General features: G+C 31.8%; 3 long non-coding RNA genes across 3 annotated transcripts; all 3 read left to right on the top strand.

The window, feature by feature from the left end:
• The first annotated feature begins 2488 nt into the window (after positions 1-2488).
• Positions 2489-4045, top strand: LOC118058729 (uncharacterized). The gene is made up of 2 exons (XR_004689224.2): positions 2489-3441; positions 3639-4045. It is a non-coding gene; the product is annotated as an uncharacterized lncRNA (long non-coding RNA).
• A 3500-nt stretch (positions 4046-7545) lies between these two features.
• LOC118058730 (uncharacterized) lies at positions 7546-8577 on the top strand. The gene is made up of 2 exons (XR_004689225.2): positions 7546-7973; positions 8171-8577. It is a non-coding gene; the product is annotated as an uncharacterized lncRNA (long non-coding RNA).
• Positions 8578-11135: 2558 nt separating this feature from the next.
• On the top strand, positions 11136-12239 carry LOC118058731 (uncharacterized). The gene is made up of 2 exons (XR_004689226.2): positions 11136-11340; positions 11865-12239. It is a non-coding gene; the product is annotated as an uncharacterized lncRNA (long non-coding RNA).
• The last annotated feature ends 3646 nt before the right edge of the window (positions 12240-15885 follow it).

Here is a 15885-nt window from a genome sequence, read left to right on the forward strand (position 1 = left end):
TTGATAAAAATTAAGCACAAGGTGATGTGGGTCTGTACAAGTTTCAAGCCCAAAAGGTTTTCACTTGAAGGGGTGTGTTAGAGAATAATATAAATCATATCCTAGAACCTCATTTAACAGCTTAAGTTTTTAGGTTGGGATGGTTCTTTGACACTAATGCGCTCCTCAGCTCGCAGAACCTGCAATGTTTAGCAAATCTGTTAATCCTGCAAGAGATGATTGACAATTATACCAAAAGGAAAGGAAAAGCTAGAAGATGAAGCACGTTTCTTAGGTTGCTTAATTTATCATCCCTGGATTCCAGTCTTGTGCTTCTGCAGGCTGCAGCTTCTAACGGAGCAAACAAATTCAGGTTCTGGGATATGTAATTATGCATGCTTTAAATTCTCATAAACTGCCTTAAATATTCGAAGGGCACCAAGTTTCTTCATACCTGTCACCCTTGCCAGTCACCGAGTGCTGGCTAGTCATGTCATCATTTTTATATATTGAAAAATCTGTGATGTCTATATATTATCTGCGATTGAAATATAAACTTACTTCTTTTTTCCAGTTAATTGTAAGACAACATCCCTTGAACACCAAGCTTAAACTGGTAGCCAAGCGAGGCACCAGCAGGAAGTCCAGAGATGCAGTAACATGTAGTAGCGATCAAGGCAAAAAGTGAAATATTAAATAATAGGTCGTTAATAGTAAACGTCATGTATATTGAGAAAACATTTTCAATTTCTAGGTATAAAAAGTGAAATATTGATAAATTTATGTGAATAAGAAAATTATATATGGATGATATTGAAAAATTCTAATTATAAGAATTAAAATATATCATTTATAAATCTATGCGTACAGGAATGAATTTTTTTTTTTGAAAAAAAGGTATAAAGTCATTGTTAAAGGAACAATGGTGATGCGGTTTGTTATTCAAAATATAGGCTATTTAATAGCATGCTATTGAAACCTTTTAAGACTATAAGGTTTGCTATTGAAAATATTTCAATTATAGATATATAAGTGAATTATTTATGAAGTTATATGGTTGATAAAACTATAAGGGTGATATTTAAAAACCTTTAAGCGTTCGGGACAAAGATAAAATTCGAATATGATTACACATATCCACATGTATTATTTTTATTCTTTTATATTGTATGTTTTCTGAATAATTGATTTTTTGAAATATTTTTTGTTGGATTTATATTTTGATTACTTATATTTAACTATGTAAGAGAGTTGTGATAAGATTCAACATTTAAATGAACTTAATATTAATTATTTCATGTATTTTAAAATAAAAATCTATTTTAAAAATCACATTACACCACAGTTTTAAACTTTTAAATGCACTTAGTTAGAGTTGAATTGTACAATTTATTATTATTTTTAACCGTACATGTTAATTGAAATTGTCCGTAAAAAAATTGCGTTGATAGATACTAGTATATTGTTCACATATCTCTCTATCAAAACAAAAATTACATTATTTACACTCCAAAAAAATTATAGTTCTAGTCAAATTAAATTATACAATTTAATGGAATTGACGACCAACATCAACATCGTAAATACCATGTGCTAATTGACGTAGTTTGTAAAATTACTATGAATTTTTCCAATAAATCAAATATATGGAGATCTGAATTTCATGAACTAAAAGAAAAATTCATTTATATGATCTTTCTTTTGATCGAAGAAAAAAAAAGACAAGTTGGAGTGGTGGACCGGCGGTTGTAACGAGTGGCGGCTGCTGACGAGCGCACAAAAGGAGGACTTTCAGTGTAGTGCCTTGTAACCAAAAAGTCGTAGAATTTCTCAAGGCAGATTGAGGTTGCTTCCGGGAAACGCGGCTGTCTCCGCCGAATCCATTGGCGCGTTCCTGGTTTGGTTTGTACGGGCATAAATGTAGAAACCTGGTCACGCACTCGTTTTTTACTACGTTCAATCTTTCTAGAAAATATTTTATGAAAAATAATAGGGGATTTCTTCTTGTTTTTTTTAATGGTAGTTTCAAAAATTTTAAGATCCAATATATTAAAAAATTATATTTAATATTCATTACTGTAATGAAATTTCAATGTTTCTAAGTTAGATTATATTGTTGGTTAGATTAATTTTTTTATTGTAAAAAAAAATCTTGATATTGCTAAGATGTTTTCTAATAGAAAAGTTTTTAATTGTTCGGGGTTGAATCCATATGTTTTGACCAACTTAACGGGTCTAATATCAATCTCAACAACTAATAAAAATATATTGAATTTATTCATGTTAATCTGAAATAAGTTGTTGAGTTCACGACCCGACCGTATAATAAGATTAAAATAACTACATAAAAATTAAATTAAAATAAATTATAAAATTTAAATATTAATTAATCCAATATCGAAAATAGATTTTCTATATAGGATAAAAACGACTCGAGCCCCCTTTCTACCAAACCCATCTGCAACTGCGAAGGCAAAAGGATGTCCTTAACAAGAACACAACACCACAGGAACATAGAGAAGAATCTGAAGCCAAAACTTCTACATTAATCAGCTGCAGTCAAAACAGAGGATCTCCAACACAACAATGAGAATTTCATACTATTCTTTTCTAATCCCTAACCTCTTGTACAATACAACGATGAGATTTTCTATATAGGATAAAACATGTTGTTTTGATAAGGGTCTGTCGATCATTTTTATCATTTTTTTTGTCAGTTTTTATGAATATGAACTTTTAAGTTATATTTTTAATTGAATTAGTTTGAACATGTAAATGGAAAAGCTTTCGTGTTCATGCGATCCTCAAAGCTGTTTATGAGGCAAAATTGGTGTTTTGTTTTTCTGGCAAAAAACAATCTTATATATTTCAAGAAATAAGCTTAGAACAGCCCTATTTCAAGAATTAAGATTTCAAACTACCCTAATCTTTATTAGCCACTCAATCTATGGCTAACATTTTGCAATAATACACTTCGGTTATCACAACAACAAAAAAATTAATAATAAAAAACAACACACGTGCTATATATGTTTTGCTTAGAAATTACCTTCTTGATGAAAAATGGAGTCGTCGTCCACATGCAAAGTCGACCAGCAAGTCTTGGGCTTCATTCTTCCCTGAATATATATATATATTTAACAACTTGTTGCTATTATAAATGCACTTATACTTTTCAAAGTTGTCTTATTCAATAATACAGAGGAGCGGACACGGTGATCAATTAACAATGTCGTCTTGGGCACATGCATGTGAACTTTCAAGGTCACTTCCCTTCCAAAGCTGCTAATTAAGATCATGCATGCATGGTGGCTATAAATAAGAGTGGCAGCGAAGAGGCAATGATAAACACAAATATTTCCAACATGAAAGCCTTTCTTGTGATCATATGCATTCTCTTAGCAACAATCGTCTTCTCCCCCTCATCCACTTGCACTGCTCGAGAATTGCTGGGCGGGAAAGGTGAAAAACCTGTTTCTGTTTCCTTTTATTTAATTTAAGATAATTAAGCAGCTCATATGTGTGTTCTATGTTTGTGTATGATCCTGCATGCATATATTTTAGGACCATGACTTAATTATGCTATAAATTAAGATGCTGCTTGTTATCGCAGAGCATTTATTTATTTCTTTTTCGACTAACAATATAAATGTTTGCAGATCCATACACGGGATCTGGCCCCGCCAATTCAGGATCTCCATGCGGTGCTGATAAACAAAATTGCCTCCCTAATTCAAGTCCAGGATCGAATAAACCAAAAAAACGCTGTGACTCGCCTGTGGAGCAAACTGACTGTGACCCAAATTGAAGATTGAAGGCGAGCAAAGTTGTATGCGTTCTTAAGAGTGACAACAACTAGTCATGTTATGTGTGTGTGTGTGTGTGTGTTACATATTTTGATTCCAGAACTATATATTTATGTAAGAAAAATAAATTGACTTCCCAGTACATGGTGACAGCAACTTGCATCATGATCAGGTTTTGATTTTTCTTGGTCTTGATTCCATGAAGTTGTGTAATCTTTGTTGAGGTTTATGCAAAATAAATAAAGAGCTTGATTGGTCTAGCTATCTCTTCTCTTCTATGATGCTCATATGCCTTTGCTTTTGATTAACTTTATATCAACAAATAAAAAGATGGCCTTTAATGCTATCTCATCATAAACCCACAAGAACAAATATTTACATATAGGCTCGCGTGAAGAAGCACAGTGCCAGAGAGAGTATGGGATTTCTTTTTAATATCATTGTTATTGAAAATAATAATAATATAATTTTGAATATTATTTTAATATTATTGTTATTGAAAATAGTAATGAAAAATAGTTTTTATACTTGGATGGTTTAATTAATTAAATTGAATCATGTTCAATTTAATTTAATGGCTTTTCAAGACCGAAACGGAACATGTGAAATGAAACCGGAACATTCTAAATAGAATTTAGTTGAAAAATCTAGAACGGGTTAAGATTTAAAATGAAATGAAAATAATTTTATTTTATTTTATTTTTTAAATTATTATGAAATATTTCAGCTATTCCGGATAAAATGAAACGACATTGACAACCTTGAAGGAACTTGCTTTGCAACATGTGATGATATATGGCAAGGTCCACACCTTCTACTTCTGGCTTAACAAAGGTTCAATGTTCGATGGATCCTTCCCCTTCTTTAATAAGGAATTGACCTGGAGCCAAGGCAGCCAGGAAGGAGCCACCGAGTGTCCGAAGAAAGAATGTCTTAAAATAAACCATTTGAGACCAAGTTGTCCAGTTTCAAGTCAAAAAGGGTCCAGAAGAGCAATGCCAGGATTTTAAATACAAGACAGAATTGAATTGTTGGCTGTCGGCTGGAGGAGCCCCGATTTTCAAGTCAAGGATGAGGGGCTACACTGGCTCCTTTCGTAAGGAGGCTTTTTTTATCTATTTATTTATTTATTTTATAAGCTCAAATACTTCTAGGAGGATTTGAACCCGTTTTGCAGGTGCAAGGAACTTATTACCACTAAGGCGCATTGGTTTTATAAACTATTAATTAACTTGTTTTCTTTCTAGGTACTTAAGGCTTACAGGCAGTGGCGGAGGGAGGGGGCTGGCAGGATTTCCTTATAAATATTTATAATTTTAATAAAAATAAGTGCAATATTTTCTTAGCTCCTTTTTAATTTATAACTTTGCCCCCTCTAATTTTTTTGTCTTGTTCCGCCCCTGCTTACAGGTTTAAATACGACTTTTTTTATCGGAAGTTTAGTGGTTTTATAATGATTTTCACCAAGAAAATTCCCTTCTTTACTTACAGAAAAAAGCATGTTTTGTTTCCTTTTCTTGAGTTCTTTTATAATAATTTGTTTTGAGGAGAAATTCATCTTATATTTTCAAAAAATAAACAAAGTACACAAATAAAGAAAACCTAAAAAAAAAAAAAAGGAAAGTTGGAAGGACTGGACAAGCTAGACGCAGGGGCCTTTGCTTTTAATGGTTACTTGAATTTATGTGAAAAAAAATCCCAGTTGGCAAAAGGAAGCTTTTAAGAAATTCCAGTTTTAATCAATTTACACGGTGTTTGGAAGTTCAATTTAAAAAAATGAGAATTTTATAATGCAAGAAATTTATTTAATGGTTATTTATTTACTTTCTCAAGGCAGATTGAGGTTGCCTCCTGGAAACGCGGCTGTCTCCGCCGAATCCATGTGCGTGTTACTGGTTTGGTTTATTCGGGCATAAATGTAGAAACTTGGTCAAGCACTCGTTTTTTACTACGTTCAATCTTCCTAGAAAATATTTTATGAAAAATATTATGGCATTTATTTATTTTTTTAATGATATGTTTTAAAAAATTTAAAAAACCAAAATATAAAAAAACTTTATATTTAATTATTCATTATTATAATGAAATTTCAGTGTTTTTTTATTATATGCAAATGACTAGATTATTATTCATGTTATATTACAAGTTAGATTAATATTTTTTAATGGAAAAAAATATCTCAATATTTATAACATGTTTTCTAGTAGAAACTTTTTTAATTGTTTGAGGTGATCTTATATGTCTCAATCAACTTAACGGGTTTAATAACAACCTGAACAACCAATAAAAACATATTGGATCAATCCATGTCAACCTGAAGTAAGCTATCGAATTCACAACCCGAATAATAAAGTCGAGATAACCACATTGAAATCAAATCTAAATAAATTATGAAATCTAAATCTCAATCAACTCAATATTAAATAAAAAAAAATTATAAAAAAATTGATAAAAAAAAAGATTAAAAAAAAAAACAAACATCTTGAGTTAACTTGAATTTACCCACCAAACTTGCAATTCAGTTTATGTGACTAAGATAACTCAACATAAATCAAATCAAAATAAATTATAAAGTTCAATTCTTAATTAATCCATTATTAAAGGATAATTTTTTAAAAAAAAATAGTTAAATAAAAGGCACAAAAAATAACTCAAGTGAACACATCAAACTCGTGACTTAGATAATATGACCACGATAACTTTATATAAAACAAACAAAAAAAATCATGAAATTTAATTTCAAATTAACAAAATATTAAATAATGAAATTAATATATATATATATATATATATATATATAAACACTTGAGTTAACTCATTAAATTCGTAATTTAATTAAGCTATAAAACTGAGATAAAAAAAACTCATTAAAAGATAAAATTAAAGCAAAAAACTAAACCTAAAAAAAATAAAAAACAAAATAAATAAATAAAGCACTATTGAACAGTGCTCTTTGAGGAGGGGAACCCTCAATTAGTTTCTGTTAATAATATAGAGGTCTTTTTGTAAAAACGTCTAATTTTAATTTAACGAGGAAATCAAAGATAGATTTGGGAGTGTATTTCCTCTTCTCCCTCCCCGTGTCGTTGGCCCCAAATCAATTTTTCGCATCCAAACTTCATAAAAACTCCATGTCTATTCTATCCAGGTAGATAAAGCCGGAAAATATTGGGGAAAACCTTCACATCAATTTGGCATACATGTTCTTTAATTTGCAGCGGTGCATTCTTTCTTCCTCGTCAATTAGCTTATATGACGTAATAAAAAGATATAAGCATTGCCTAGCAATCTAAAACTTCACATTATTTTTTTTTCCGTGAACAGGATCACAATTTTTGTTAATAATAAGAGTGAATCAAAGTTTTAGGTTTACTAACAAGATTATGGTAAAACCCCTAATCTGTCTCCAAGTAAAAACGACTCGAGCCCCCTTTCTACCTCAGCGATCTGCAACGGCGAAGGCAAGTTATATTTTTAATTGAATTAGTTTGAACATGTAAATGGAAAAGCTTTCGTGTTCATGCGATCCTCAAAGCTGTTTATGAGGAAACATTGGTGTTTTGTTTTTCTGGCAAAAAACAATCTTATATATTTCAAGAAATAAGCTTAGAACAGCCCTATTTCAAGAATTAAGATTTCAAACTACCCTAATCTTTATTAGCCACTCACTCTATGGCTAACATTCTGCAATAATACACTTCGGTTATCACAACAAAAAAATAAAAAAAAAAATAAAAAAACAACACACGTGCTATATATGTTTTGCTTAGAAATTACCTTCTTGATGAAAAAAGGAGTCGTCATCCACATGCAAAGTCGACCAGCTAGTCTTGGGCTCTATTCTTCCCTGAATACACACACACACACTTAACAACTTGTTGCTATTATAAATGCACTTGTACTTTTCAAAGTTGTCTTATTCAATAATACAAAGGAGTGGACACGGTGATCAATTAACAATCTCGTCTTGTGCCCATGTGAACTTTCAAGGTCACTTCCCTTCCAAAGCTGCTAATTAAGATCATGCATCCATGGTGGCTATAAATAAGAGTGGCAGCGAAGAGGCAATGATAAACACAAATATTTCCAACATGAATGCCTTTCTTGTGTTCATATGCATTCTCTTAGCAACCATCCTCTTCTCCCCCTCATCCACTTGCACTGCTCGAGAATTGCTGGGCGGGAAAGGTGAAAAACCTGTTTCTGTTTCCTTTTATTTAATTTAAGATAATTAAGCAGCTCATATGTGTGTTCTGTGTTTGTGTATCATCTTGCATGCATATATTTTAGGACCATGACTTAATTATGCTATAAATTAAGATGCTGCTTGTTATTGCAGAGCATTTATTTATTTCTTTTTCGACGAACAATATAAATGTTTGCAGATCCATACACGGGATCTGGCCCCGCCAATTCAGGACCCCCATGCGGTCGTAGCAAACGAGATTGCAACCCCAGTTCAAAGCCAGGACCGACTAAACCAAAAAAACGTTGTCGATCGCCTGTGGAGCAAGGTGACTGTGTCCCAAATTGAAGATTGAAGGCGAGCAAAGCTGTATGCGCTATTAAGAGGGACAACAACTAGTCTTGTTATATGTGTGTGTGTGTGTTACATATTTTGATTCCAGAACTATATATTTATGTAAGAAAAATAAATTAACTTCCCAGTACATGGTGACGGCAACTTGCATCATGATCAGGTTTTGATTTTTCTTGGTCTTGATTCCATGAAGTTGTGTAATCTTTGTTGAGGTTTATGCAAAATAAATAAAGAGTTTGATCTCTTCTCTTCTATGATGCTCAGATGCCTTTGCTTTTGATTAACTTTATATCAACAAATAAAAAGATGGCCTTTAATGCTATCTCATCATAAACCCACAAGAACAAATATGTACATATAGGCTCGCGTGAAGAAGCACAGTGCTAGAGAGAGTATGGGATTTTTTTTTAATTAGAAACTGGCCACTAAAATCAACAGCGCAGAAACCATGAACAGATTTACTCCGGCTGCTCTTGTCATAGCAGCTTGTTCTTGTTTTTGGTGTTAATAATACGATCCCTGATCACTTAACAAAGAAAACTGTGAGCTAATAAATCCCGTTTCTAAGATTAGTTGACATATATATTTCCAATAAATCAGGGACAGATCTAAATTTCAGAAACTGAAAGGCATATGCAACTATTCTTGGAGTATTGGAGAGATTTTCTGTATGGCCCAATAACTACAAATTAAATTAAAAACTAAAAAAAGCAAAGAGAAGCTTGTGACAAGGAAGATTTATGTTAACGATCAATATAACATACTTAATTAGGAGAATATTCTGTCTGTGCAATTCTAGCATTCATGAGATGTTAATAATAAAAAAAGGAAAAATATACTGCAAAATTGTTCATTCCCGCGGGTTCGTTTCTTGAAGTTAAAAAAATGAAAGGGGGGGTAATTTCGAATGTTGTAGGAGATTGAATCAGGAAATGTAAAAAAAAATGATAAAATAAAGAAAAAAGATGATGCTATGATATGCATTACAAGAGAAAAACACAAGGAATTACTAATTTTATATCTTGAGCAGTATGTGTATCAGCTTATCTATCTATACGTAATTAAGCTATATGTACACCTAAATAGGAAATAGAATATTCATAGTTTCTAAATTAATAGTGTAGGAATAATTAGAACCATGTACCCAAACACAAACACTGGTTAAATGAGTTTGTATTGCTGGTGTGGTAGGTTTGATGATAAAATAAGGGTCATGAACAAAATAACAGCTGGTGGACTTCAATTTCAAGGTATACGCTACATGTCCAGTTCTTTCTTCACCTTATTACATGCGGTACTGTGGCATCACACCAGCAAAGAGATGGGTTTTTCCCCCTAATACCCGAATCTGCTTTGCAATATTGAGAGTATTCTTTTGGAATCCATCTAACTATGTATCTCATCAGAATTAGTCTAGTCGTGATTTTATTCATTCAATAATATTATTCTATCCTTAATAAATAAAACAAAATAAATATATTATATAACAGTAATGTCCACACCTTCTACTTCTGGCTTAACAAAGGTTCAATGTTCGACGGACCCTTCCCCTTCTTTAATAAAGACATGACTTGGAGCCACCGCAGCCAGGAAGGATCCATCGAGTGTCCAAAGAAAGAATGTCTTAAAATAAACCATTTGAGACCAAGTTGTCCAGTTTCAAGTCAAAAGGGGTCCAGAAGAGCAATGCCAAGACTTTAAATACAAGACAGAATTGTATTGTTGGCTGTCGGCTGGAGGAGCCCCGATTTTCAAGTCAAGTAAGGAGGCTTTTTTTATCTATTTATTTATGTTTTAAGCTCAACTACTTCTAGGAGGATTTGAATCCGTTTTGCAGGTGCAAGGAACTTATTACCACTGAACCAAAGGCCCATTGGTTTTATAAATTATTGATTGACTTGTTTTCTTTTTAGTTACTTAGGCTTACTAGTTTTTTAATCGGAAGTCTAGTGGTTTTATAATGATTTTCACCAAGAAAATTCCCTTCTTTACTTACAGAAAAAGCATGTTTTATTTCCTTTTCTTGAGTTCTTTTATAATAATTTGTTTTGAGGAGAAATTCATCTTATATTTTCAAAAAATAAAATAAGTAGACAAATAAAGAAAACCTAAAAAAAAAAAAAAAGGAAAGTTGGAAGGACTGGACAAGCTAGACGCAGGCGCCTTTGCTTTTTTAATGGTTACTGAATTTATGTGAAAGAAAATCTCAGTTGGCAAAAGGAAGCTTTTTAAGAAATTCCAGTTTTAATCAATTTACATGTTGTTTGGAAGTTCAATTTGAAAAAAATGGAAATCTTTAAGGGCAACTTATGGCAATAACCGAGAAGCTGCATAGACATTTTCTGGATTCCTCCACTGGCTTACAAGCGTACAAGAAAAAAAAGAGGTCCATTCGAAAACGAACATATCTGCACATTCAAATTACAACATTTCTCTTTTCCTGGCTTTAGAGAGACGACTTGCCAAAATTAACATGCAGCCTTGGTGTTTTTTTTATATTATTATTATTTTATTTAATCAATTCAATAATTCTTTCTTTCTTCTTCTACTACTACTACTATTATTTATTTGAATAAAAAATTATTTTAATAAAATAAATTTATCAAATATAATTAGATAGATGTCCTACCTTTTGATTTATATTTAACCATGGATGGGCTTTATACTTCGCTGAATATATATATATATATATATATAACAACTTGTTACTATTATAAATGCACTTGTACTTTTAAAAGTTGTCTTATTCAATAATACAAAGGAGCAGACGCGGTGATCAATAATCTCGTCTTGGGCGCATGCATGTGAACTTTCAAGGTCAGTTCCCTTCCAAAGCCGCTAATTAAGATCATGCATGCATGGCGGCTATAAATAAGAGTGGCAGCGAAGAGGCAATGATAAACACAAATATTTCAAACATGAAAGCATTTCTTGTGGTCATATGCATTCTCTTAGCAACCATCGTCTTCTCTCCCTCATCCACTTGCACTGCGCAACAATTAGTGCGCGGGAAAGGTGAAAAACCTGTTTCTGTTTGCTTTTATTTAATTTAAGATAATTAAGCAGCTCATATGTGTGTTCTGTGTTTGTGTATGGTCTTGCATGCAAGTATTTTAGGACCATAACTTAATTAATGCTATGAATTAATTAAGAGGCTAGCAGTTATTTGTTGTCGCATAGCATTCAATATTTATTTCTTTTTCGTCGAACAATATTTTCACCATGAAACTATTATTTTGGTAGATACCACACTTTACTTTGAGTCTGTGATCATGACTAGAAAACATATTATTTTTTTTTTTTTTTGGTAACCCGGGGTGTCCGGGCCAGCTTACGCGCACCACGACTATTCCCCGGGCCCACTGAACATCCTGCAAGCCCAGTAGGCAGGTAAGGCACCGCGGGGGTGACAGGCTGGTACTCTTGAGGATCGAACCAGGACCCTTCGCAAAGACAAGCTTTTGTTGTTGACCAATGTGCTAGACCCTCAAATGTAGAAAACATATTATTGATTAAGATATATCTATATAATTTTGCAGATCCATACAGGGGATCTGGCCCCGTCAATTCAGAACCTCCATGCGGTAGTAGCAAACGATATTGCCGCCCCAGTCCAAATCGAGGACCAAATAAACCAAATAAACGCTGTCAATCTTCTGCTAGGCAATCTGATTGTGACCCACATTGAAGATTGAAGACAATCAAGGTTGTATACGTGCTTAAGAGTGACACCAGCCAGCCATATTGTCATGTGTGTGTATGCTATTTTCATTCGAGTCGAACTATATACATTTATGTAAGAAAAATAAATTAACTTCCAGCATCATGATCGGGTTTTGATTCCATGAAATTGTGTAATCTTTGTTGGAGTTTATGCAAAATAAATAAAGAGCTTGCTATCTTCTCTTCTATGATGCTCATATGCCTTTGCTTTTATATATATGTATTATGTTAGGACTAATAAAATTAATATTATGAACTGAATATTAATTTTTGTCTGGAGTGTCGCGATTAACTCTATATCAACAAATAAAAAGCTGGCCTTTAATGCTATCTCATCATAAACCCATGAGTACAAATATTTACATATAGGCTCGCGTGAAAAACCACAGTGCTAGAGAGAGTATGGGATTTTTTTTTTTTAATTATAAACTGGCCACTAAAGCTGCTCTTGTCATAGCAGGTTGTTCTTGTATCTTTCTCTCCAATCGGCTTTCCCTTTTGGTGTTAATAATATGATCCCTGACTTACCAAAGAAAACTATATATGAGCTAATAAATCCCGTTTCTAAAATTAGTGTGTGTGTGTGTGATCTAAATTTCAAAAACTAAAAGGCATATGCAACTACTCTTGGAGTATTGGAGAGATTTTCGATATGGCCCAATAACTACAAATTAAATTAAAAACATAAAAAAGCAAAGAGAAGCTTGTGACAAGGAAGATTTATGTTAACGATCAATATTATAACATACCTAGGAGAATATTCTGTCTGTGCAATTCTAGCATTCATGAGATGTTAATAAAAAAAAAGGAAAAATATACTGAAAAATTGTTCATTCCCGCAGGTTCGTTTCTTGAAGTCAAATATCATGTCTTCCACATTGAAAAAGTTAATGTTAATTTTATATAATGTTTATTTATTTTCTGATAAAAAAACATACTTTTTAAATAACTAGTTTTGAAACCCAAATTAAAACTGAAAAAATAATTTCTTAATTTTTTTTTGTAAGAGATTCCATTTTAATGAAAAAAAATGAAAGGGGGGGTGGTAATTTTCGAATGTTTGTAGGAGATTGAATCATGAAATGTATAAAAAAAAAGGATGTTAAAATAAAGAAAAAAGATAATGCTATGATTTACATTACAAGAGAAAAACACAAGGAATTATTAATTTTGTATCTTGAGCAGTATGTGTAGCAGCTTATAGCTATACACCTAAATAGGAAATAGAATATTCATAGTTTCTAAATTAATAGTGTAGGAGTAATTAGAACCATGTACCCAAACACAAACACTGGTTAAATTGCTGGTGTGGTAGGTTTGATGATAAAATAAGGGTTATGGACAAAATAATAGCAGATGGGATTTAATTTCAAGGTATACGCTTTATGTCAAGGTTCTTTCTTCACCTTATTACATGTCAAGGTACTGTGGCATCACACCAGCAAAGATGTGGGTTTTAAGAGCCGAATCTGCTTTGCAAGATTGAGATTATCCATTTGCAACCAATATAGTTTTGTATTGCTTAATAAATCTATTAAAATTAATCTTAATCTTATACACTAAAAAATAACCAAAAATACTCTTACTAGAAGATAAAAAAATTAAATTCTAAATATTTGTCTTATGCAAAGCAAAAAATTCCTTATTTATACTAGATTTTGCATAAACAGAAAAAACAAAATATCACTTCAAAAAAATAAATTCCTATAGCAGAAGAAAAAAATACCAAAATAGTTGAATCCATGAAAAGTATATTGAATATTAAATGTCGCTTTATAAAACCAGCTATGATATAAAGTTTAAAATAATTTAATTATAATAAAAAATAAATGCAAACATGAAAGAAAAAAAAAGACCAGAATTCTCCTTACTTCATTTCTCCAAAAAAAATCTTCCTTTAACATAAATACTACGATGTTAAAATAATTTAAGTATCACAAAAATAAATAGGAATATGAAAGAAAAAAAGACCACAATTCTCCTCAATTCATTTCTCTAAAAGTTCTTCCTTTGACATAAATACAAAAAACTTGTTACACTAAAAATATTATTCTATTTTTAATAAATAAAACAAAATAAATATATTATTTAACGGTAATGTCCACACCTTCGACTCCTGGCTTAACAAAGGTTCAATGTTCGACGGACCCTTCCCCTTCTTTAATAAAGACTCATTGACTTGTTGCCATCGCAGCCAGGAAGGATCCAACGAGTGTCCAAAGAAAGAATGTTTTAAAATAAACCATTTGAGACCAAGTTGTCCTGTTTCAAGTAAAAAAGGGTCCAGAAGAGCAATGCCAAGACTTACAAGACAGAACTGTATTGTTGGCTGTCGGCTTGGGAAGCCCCGATTTTCCAGTCAAGGATGAGGGGCTACGCTGGCTCCTTTCGTAAGGCTTTTTTATCTATTTATTTATTTATTTTATAAGCTCAAATACTTCTAGGAGGATTTGAATCCGTTTTGCAGGTGCAAGGAACTTATTACCACTAAGGCCCATTGGTTTTATAAACTATTAATTAACTTGTTTTCTTTCTAGGTACTTAGGCTTACAGGTTTAAATACGACTTGTTTTATCGGTAGTTTAGTAGTTTTATATATATATATATATGGAGATTAAAATTAAACATTTGAAAAAAAAAAAAAAAAAAAACAAAGAGAGCATAGTTAAAGGAACAGTGCCCGCTCGGACAAAGATGAAATTCGAATATGATTACACATATCCATATATATTATTTTTCATTCTTTTATATTGTATATTTTCTTGAATAATTTATTTTTTGAAATATTTTTTTATTGGATTTATATTTTGATTACTCATATTTAACCATGTATGAGAGTTGTGATAAGATTCAACATTTTTATGAACTTAATATTATTTTTTTATATATGATATTAACTATCAAATATCATTGCAAAATTATATATATATCCTTACATGGTATATCCTTAACAAGAACACACCACCACAGGAACATAGAAAAGAATCTGAGGCCAAAACTTTTACCAGCTCATGCAGTCAAAACAGAGGATCTCCAACACAACAATGAGAATTTCATACTATTCTTTTCTAATCCCTAACCTCTTCTGTACAATACAACGATGAGATTTTCTATTTAGGATAAAACATGTTGTTTTGATAAGGGTCTGTCGATCATTTTTATCATTTTTTTTTTGTCAGTTTTTATGAATATGAACTTTTTAAGTTTTTTTTTTTTTTTTTAGTTTAACGTAGGTGTTCGGGTCAGCTTGCGCGCACCTCGACTAATTCCACGGGTCCTGAAGTTAACGACCATGTAAGCCTCCAATGGCTATCATATGAGAACTTTTAAGTTATATTTTTAATTGAATTAGTTTGAACATGTAAATGGAAAAGCTTTCGTGTTCATGCGATCCTCAAAGCTGTTTATGAGGCAAAATTGGTGTTTTGTTTTTCTGGCAAAAACAACCTTATTTCAAGAAATAAGCATAAATCAACGCTATTTCAAGAATTAAGATTTCAAACTACCCTAATCTTTATTAGCCACTCACTTTATGGCTAACATTTTGCAACAATACACTTCGGTTATCACAACAAAAATAATAATAATAAAAAAAAAAACAACACACGTGCTATATATGTTTTGCTTAGAAATTACCTTCTTGATGAAAAATGGAGTCGTCGTCCCCATGCAAAGTCGACCAGCTAGTCTTGGGCTTCATTCTTCGCTGAATATCTTATATATATATATATATATATATATATATATATATATATATAACAACAACTTGTTGCTATTATAAATGCACTTCTACTTTTCAAAGTTGTCTTATTCAATAATACAAAGGAGTGGACACGG

The sequence above is a fragment of the Populus alba genome, chromosome 9 (assembly GCF_005239225.2).
Source record: "Populus alba chromosome 9, ASM523922v2, whole genome shotgun sequence".
Lineage (NCBI taxonomy): Eukaryota > Viridiplantae > Streptophyta > Magnoliopsida > Malpighiales > Salicaceae > Populus > Populus alba.